This window comes from Callospermophilus lateralis, chromosome 4 (assembly GCF_048772815.1).
Source record: "Callospermophilus lateralis isolate mCalLat2 chromosome 4, mCalLat2.hap1, whole genome shotgun sequence".
NCBI classification, from domain to species: domain Eukaryota; kingdom Metazoa; phylum Chordata; class Mammalia; order Rodentia; family Sciuridae; genus Callospermophilus; species Callospermophilus lateralis.
In genome coordinates this window covers 91,483,755-91,490,807 of record NC_135308.1, presented here as the reverse complement: position 1 = coordinate 91,490,807, position 7,053 = coordinate 91,483,755, and the positions used below count along the sequence as shown (strand labels likewise).

Genomic DNA, 7,053 nt, shown 5'->3' with positions numbered 1-7,053 from the left:
TTCTCACAGTTCTGGAGGCTGACACATATGAGATTAAGGCAGAGGGTGTCTGGTGAGGTCCTGCTTCCTATCCAGGGAAATAGTGGATAGGTCTACATAGTGAAGGGGACAAGCGGTCTCTCTGGGGCCTGTTTTGTAAGGACACTAATCTCATTCTTAGGGAACTATCACTCTGGCAGTTAGCATTTCAACATAGGAACTGGGGGGCGCGGGTCGACATTGTTTTCATGTGTAGCACCACAGTCTTACTTATAGAGAGACGGGAGCTACGGGAAGCTTCTTCACAGGAAGCTACAGAGGAGTTTGTGAAAGAAGGGAAATTTACCTGGAACCACATGAGGGTAGAGAGAACAGCAGAAGCAATGCCCCAGAGGCAGGAGAACCTAAGATATTCTTGTACAGGAAGCAAGAACTTGAGGCTGAAAATGAGACCAAAGTGCATTTTTCCTGTGTAATGGGCACTGGGGAGGGAAAACAGTGATTTTACTGGACTAATTTTGAGGGGGGAAATATCTCACAGTTTTAATTGAGATGAATCTTGAAATAAAATTAACAGACAATATATGCACAGTGTAATTCAGATTTGTTTTTCACAGAGATCTGTGTTCCTTCTCATAAGGTTTATGAAGTCTTGACCTCAGGATGTCTAAGAGGACAGATAGTAAAAGTTTTGAGCATCCTATATTTTCTTGATACTAGTTCTGCTTTTGTGATAAGGCCCCAGGATATAGTGTCTACCTTGGAATGCACTAAATTTTAGGGTATCTGAGATCTCTACAATGGATAGTGTAAGTCTCTTTTATGAAAGGTTTCACCAGAGGGACAGCTCAAGTGATTTCTATCGGATGGATTTTTCTAGGTTTTAAACTTTTAGTGGGTGTTAGAAAAGGAAGAGGATGGGCAAATATTCCTTGAGTATTTTGGAGAAAACAGAATCTGATGCTTTAAATTGCTACAGTTCTTTTTTTTTTTTTCCCTTGTGATGCTGGGGATTGAACCCAGGGCCTTGTGCATGAAAGGCACACATTCTACCAGCTGAGCTATACCTCCAGCCTACTGCTGTGGTTCTAAACAAATGGATCCATCTGCTGCTGCAGTTACCAGTTGCTGTTTTTTATTTATTTTATTTTTAAAATAAAATTATTTTTCTTTAAAGAGTTGATTCTCTAACCAGAGAGAGGTAGAAGAGAAATAACAAGGGAAGAAAAATATATTATTTTATCACTTTCACTTCACTCTATTTCCTTAATTCCATATGCATATGTACGTGCTACATACATATACATGGGCACCCCTATATTCTCAGGGTTATTGATAGGTATCTGTATGTTCTTTGTGGGACGATGAGATACTGATCTCTTCTGGGTAATCCAAGGCAACTCCTTTTACACCTTAGAGTGTTAGTTTTCTATTATATTTATATAATATGGTGGACACTAAGTGGACACAAAGCTTGCAATTTCTCACTGAAAGATTATTGCAGGAGTAAATGAAGTCATCCTATGAATGAGTTGATCATTATGCACATATGTACAAACACTCAGCACCGAGAACACATTTCTGTTTTTAGTTCAAACTGTGTTTTGAATTTCAAGTGACCTGCTTTCAGAAATGCTACTTTTAGGAACAAAACAACATGATTAGACTTATGAGATAGAATATTAGTTTATAGTCTCATTCCTAGCAAGGGTAGGAAATCTCACTATCCCTGTAGATCTTCCTCTTTGCCCCCAACCATAAATCTCTTCCTTTTGGACCATTTCCTTTTTAACCCAAGTGGCAACTTCATATTTTGTCCACAGTTCTGAAAAGGTCATGGCATATTTGAGACTGAAGTATGGGACGACATGTGGAGGTTTCTGGGCCAACATGGGTGGAATAGATGAGAAGGGGCCAGGATCCTGCACCTGTCCTGAGGCTCAGCACCACACTGGGTGATAAGTCAGTTTCCTTTAGTGATAGGTCCATGGAGGTGAAGCCCAGGACATCTAAATGGATGACCTAAAAGGGGCATCAGGAAAAGGTTTTGCATCCTAGTCACACCAGCTGCTCCTCACCATTCAGGCTCTTCCCCTGCTTGTGCTGTCCCTGCTCTCTGGCAGGTAAATACACATACAAGGGGGTCCCATGAATTGAAACAAATAGATGAGTATTTTAAGACATTGCTAACTCCCACCCTTACATTCCATGCTTATGAACATGGCACTTTTCAATTCTAGTCTTATTTTTTCTTCTGATTCTACCTATTTTTCCTTATAGCATGGCTCTGGGAAAGATAGGCGTCAGGTTTAATATGGAATATTTTGCTTGTTTACATAGAAAAATATTAAATAACATTTATTGAGTATTTAAATAACATTTATTGAGTATTTACTATTTTCCTAGTGTTCTGCTGACATTTTGCATGCATTATGTCATTTAATACTCACAAAAAAACCAATGAGGTAAAAATTATTTATTCTAGTGAAAGATGAAGAAATTGAAGCTTAGCAAGGTTAAGGGGCTAGCCCCTAGGTCACACAGGAAGTGGCAAAACCAAGGTCTGACCCCAGGCAGACTGACTCTAGACTTTGTCTCCAACACTACAGTATATGGATAAGGGAACAGAGGCACAAAAAGATGCCAGGAAAGCTTTAAAATCTGATAAAAAGTATTTTCTGATAAAATCTGATAAAAGTATTTTCTCCTGACATTAAAACCCATATTCCACCCCAATTAGCTTTGGTTCAACTCCAGAAGCAAACTGAACAGAAAAGAACCAGCTTCATTCAGGAACAGTGGCCCTTCTCCATCAGATTCCACAGCTCTGGTTCCTTGGTTGGTGATGCAGTGTTCACTGTAAGCTTTCCTTGATTAAGTGCCTGAGCTCTTTCTATTTACAAGCCTGCTGCAATGTAGAAAGAGCTACATTCAGGTACCATGGGACCTAAAGCTTAAGCCTTTTGCAGTGGCTATTTAAAAAAAAAAAAAGAAATATATATATATATATATATAAATTATGGTGAAAAAGAGTTACTTTTTAAAGTGAGAAATAAAGGTGTATCAAATGACAAATGTTGGAATGCTAACCAGGAACACAAACATCCTAAATCCATAGACACATTTCTTCACGAACTGCCATTTTGTTAGTTTGCTTGCTTGATTTTTTTTTTTTTTAGTTGAAGTTGAGATGTACAAAACATCAGTGACTTTACACACAGACATACTTGCATTCAATAGTGTTGTTATAGATTTTTGCCATATAGATGGGAATTCTGACAAATTCTGCCTAAGAAATTTATATCAAAAAAGAAAGAATATGTAGAGCATTTGCACTTGTTTTAGTAGCATTATGAAATATATTTCTTTCAAGTATACTTCTGTTATGACTAAGTATTAAGAAGAACTTAATTTTTTATTTATAATTTTACATGTTACAGAATTATTCACCAACTAAGTTCTTGTTCCATCCATTTCAAACTTTTGCTCTCCAGCGTTGGGTGTAATAGAACATGTTCATTTAAGAAAAGCACCTCTGACCCTTATTGGACTAAAATTAAGGTGTCAGCAGAGTTGCATTCCTTCTGGAGGCTTCTAGGGTAAGATTTTCCTTGACTTTTTTATGTTTAAAGAAATCTGCTGCTTTCCTTGGCTCATGGGCCCTTCCTCAATCTTCACATATCCCCCAACCTCAGATTCCTTATTCTATCTCTCTTTTTTTTTTTTTCTGACTCTGATCCTCCTGCCTCTCTCTTATAAGAACACTTGTGATTCTATTGGGTCCACCCAGGAAATCCAGAATAATTTCCCTTTCTGAAGATCCTTACCTCAATCCTATCTGCTGAGTCTCTGTTGTTAAAGTAAGATGCCCACAGGTTCTGAGGTTGAGGATGTAGACAGCTTTGGAGACCATTACTCTGTCGGTGAAATTGTTCCCTGGGAGGGCTGGAGACGTGGCTCCGTGACAGAGGGTTTGCCTAGCATGCACAAAGCTGAAAAAAAAAAAAAAAAGACAGGAAAAAAAAAGTTCTCAGGGTATTTGTTTTAAGGTATAATTGTTGAGTTTAAAACTAGAATTTAGACTTTTTGACTTCTGGCCTATATTTCTTCACTGAAATAATACTCTAACTATAAAAGTAGAAATTTTTAAAGAGCATTTTTTTTTTTCCTGTCCAGAAAGATTTCCTGGACACAAAGACCACCAAGAGATCTTATTCATAGCAATAAGTAATATAGATGTTAGGGAAATTGGCTGCCTTAATTTCAGCAATTTATAATGCTGACAAGTGCACATAGCAAAGACATCTGGTCCTCTGCACCCTCCCGGTGGTCCTTTGATGTCTGCACAATCCTGGGAGATGCACCATGTGCTCTACCAGGAGGACTCACTTTTCTCCACTGCATCTCCTCTACTCTCTATGACTCACACTGAAACTCACTTGGCTCAAGTGAAGAGCTTAAGACTTTCGTTTAACGATGCTTCTCTCTGACAAAAACTCAATCAAGGAAGGCGTATGAAAATGGAAAACATTTTCAGAAGAATATGGGTTGCAGATTGCCTCCCACATAAAGTAGTAAGCCAAAGAATTCCTGATCCTCATGAAGCATTCTAGGTGCTGGATAAGTACTTGTTGAATAATTGCACATTTATACATAAGGAAGGAAGCCTGCGGATCACTTTGTTTCCACAGAGTAGCTCACTCCTGCAGATAACTTGGCTGGGATGGAACTGGGACTGTGGAGGCACATATTCCACAATTAGATGGCACAAATGTATAAAAAAGGAGGAAGAGGTGCTGGGATCTAATAAGCGCCTTCTGGACAATGGGCATGAATAAACTCTCTGGAAACTTGTCTGCCATTACACATTGAAACATTCTTAGGGCTGACTCAACAAAGGGCCACCACTGAGTCATCTGGCCACTTCCTGGGTTTTCCCCCTTGAAACCTTCACACCCAGGGTCTGCTTGCACCCCACCCTGTTGGCGGATGATCTCAACAGGGTTCATTAACTAAAGTCTTGACAGACCTGTTTTGTAATGGTCCCCATGGGCACCAGAATCCTATCTCTGGAGACTGAGATGGAAAAAGGTTTTAGACATCAACAATTAGTGGGAATTTTCTCCCAAGTGTCATCTGACCTTGAAAGCAGGACTCTCTGGTGAGAGAGGTCAGTGTGTGCCTTACAGGAAATTAACAAAATGACTTCAGGGCATTCCATACTCGATTAGCCAAAGGGTAAAGTGTAACTGTGGAAGCTTACTTCTGATCCTTACAGTAAAAAGTGTATTGGGGATGTGCAGGCCTCAGAAGGAAAGCTGAGCTTAGTGATACCGTCTAAAGGAAGGAGTCCCCACAGCCTGGCCTCATCCATTCAGCACAGATTGAGGATTCATTCCAGAGCAGTGGGTGTTCCAGCCCTTCCTCCTCCCCTCCTGCCAGTTCTCTTTTTGTTGTTCCCTATTTGAATATTTTTCATACTCAGAGCTGTATAAACTTCTCTTCATCACCAGATTCTTTGATCTAGGAACAATAGCAGCCCTTTGAATAGCAGCATAGGAATATCTGTTACATAATTTCACTTTTTCTAGAGACTTTGAACATAACCATGTCAGGAAATATAAAGTTAAAGGGTTCCCAGGGTTTGACCACACCCTGACCTCTTTTTGGTCTTCTTATTTCCTTTTCGTAGTGTTTTTATTTTTTACCCAATTTGGTCACACTCTTTTGAGGCTAATTATATACTGGCCTTGCAATCTTCACAAGATTTGCACATGACAAGTTCTGATTTGCTTGTTAGTCAGTGAAGGCAATCTTCAAAATGAAGCTTCATAAATAACCAAAAGGAAGATTTTATACTCAACAGTAAAGCTAATTTATACTTACAAGAATTTTTCCGTGATGCATTATACAGTGTTAGGCATAATATTTTAATTTCCTACACTTTAACACACATTTCAGCCATCCTGACTTTGATTGACCTATGGCGTCTGGATGCTTCAGAATGTATATAAAGCACTACATCATATTATGGGCTGTAATGTGTTATTTTGCAATCTTTTAAGACTCTTACTTTCTTACACACACACACACACACACACACACTCTCTCTCTCTCTCTCAAATACACACACACACACACACACACACACACACACACATACACAAGCAAGCCTTTAGATGCTTATATTTAATGGTCCCAAACTAAAATAATATTTCTTTCTCTTCTATTACCTACTAGTTATTTTCTGTTAAGCAAACGAAAGGAACTCTGTTCATTTCTGAGAAACTCTAAAGATGTGTTTGTATGGAGAGAAACATGCCAACAACCTAAATATAGAATAATTTTTTTTCCTAGGCTTCTCTCAGCACTCATAATCAAGCACCACCAATGATCTGACCAATAAATAACCTACCAGAGAAAATGTGTTGTCATAAACAAACTGCACAGAGATCTGGGTTCTAGAAATAGTTCGACTACTAATTATTATGTGACCTTCAGGAAATCATTTAACCTTAAGCAAACTATTACCTCTTCTATCTGCTTCCTGGGTTATGAGGACAAATGATAGGAATGTATAAAAGCAACTTGAACAATTTAATCTCCTACACAGACAACTTTCAAAGTCAAACTCTATACAACTTTTGTAGAGTTGTTTAGAATGAAAAATATTTCTTCATGCTGAAGTATATCAGTTAGAATACTATTTTTAAAGCAGGTATTGATTAACTTTTAAGACAACTAGCCACATTGGTTAAAAGAAACTGCATAAGCTACACTACATTAGGCACCACAATTTGTTGTTTATATTGTAAGATTCAACTTCAGGTCCCTTCTGTGACATTCAAACTCTTCACTTCTTTACCTCCTTAGATTCAGACACTTTGGAAAATACTGACAACCTGTGACAGCTGTTAGCATAGCTATCCTTCAAAAAAGCAGGTGGACAGAGACTTAGCTTTTTGTCTCATTTCCTATGTAAATGGCCGATTAAGAGATTAAAAGGACATCCCGGGTTTACAAAGCATGTTCGCTGACGCTGGCAGTGTGTTGGCACTGTGTTTTGACTGCACT

At 38.6% G+C, this 7,053-nt stretch overlaps 1 non-coding gene across 1 annotated transcript; it reads right to left on the bottom strand.

Annotated features, from left to right (window-relative positions):
* Positions 1-977: 977 nt before the first annotated feature.
* On the bottom strand, positions 978-1,045 carry Trnae-uuc (transfer RNA glutamic acid (anticodon UUC)). The gene has a single exon. It is a non-coding gene; the product is annotated as a tRNA-Glu (tRNA).
* Positions 1,046-7,053: the final 6,008 nt, after the last annotated feature.